Here is a 904-nt window from a genome sequence, read left to right on the forward strand (position 1 = left end):
AGCTCGTGCTCTTAGAGATTACGCCGCTCCATCGCAAGATGAGCCGCATTCAAGTATTGCTCCGCCCACAATCGAAGCAAACAACTTCGAACTTAAACCTTCGTTGTTGCAGGCTGTGCAACAGAACCAATTCTCTGGAAATCCTACCGAGGATCCAAACCTTCATTTATCCGTATTTGTCCAATACGCTGATACTGTTAAAGCTAATGGTGTCACTTCGGAGGCAATTCGACTTCGTCTTTTTCCTTTCTCATTAAGAGATAGCGCTAGAAGATGGCTTCAGTCTCTCCCTTCAAACTCTGTCACCACATGGAACGAGTTGAAGAAATTTTTTCTTGCCCGATACTTTCCGCCAAGCAAAACAGCTATGTTAAGAGCCCAGATAAACGGATTTAAACAGAAAGACAACGAGTCTCTTTTCGAAGCATGGGAAAGATACAAAGACATGATGAGACTTTGCCCACACCATGGTTTGGAAGACTGGTTAGTAATTCACACATTTTATAATGGTCTCTTGTACAACACAAGGTTAACAATAGACGCCGCTGCAGGTGGTGCACTAATGAACAAACCTTATGCTGATGCTTACCAGCTTATCGAAAGCATGGCCCAAAACCACTATCAGTGGGGAACCGAACGAACAATGGTGGAAAAACCTCAAACGAAAACTGGCATGTACGAGATAAGTAACCTTGATCACGTTAATGCAAAAGTGGATGCCTTGGTCCAGAAAATTGAAAGTTTAAATGTATCACCTCCTACCGCCGTGGTTGCTATAACTCAAAATTGCGAGGTCTGTGGAATCCAAGGTCACACTCCTACGGATTGTCAACTCTTGACAGGAATCCAAGCAGAGCAAGTAAACTATGCTCAAGGAAGCCCCTACTCGAATACCTATAACTCA

At 43.6% G+C, this 904-nt stretch overlaps 1 pseudogene; it reads right to left on the reverse strand.

Annotated features, from left to right (window-relative positions):
- Nucleotides 1-374: 374 nt before the first annotated feature.
- LOC127099091 (uncharacterized) lies at nt 375-474 on the reverse strand (annotated as a pseudogene).
- Nucleotides 475-904: the final 430 nt, after the last annotated feature.

Source organism: Lathyrus oleraceus, chromosome 6 (assembly GCF_024323335.1).
Source record: "Lathyrus oleraceus cultivar Zhongwan6 chromosome 6, CAAS_Psat_ZW6_1.0, whole genome shotgun sequence".
Lineage (NCBI taxonomy): Eukaryota > Viridiplantae > Streptophyta > Magnoliopsida > Fabales > Fabaceae > Lathyrus > Lathyrus oleraceus.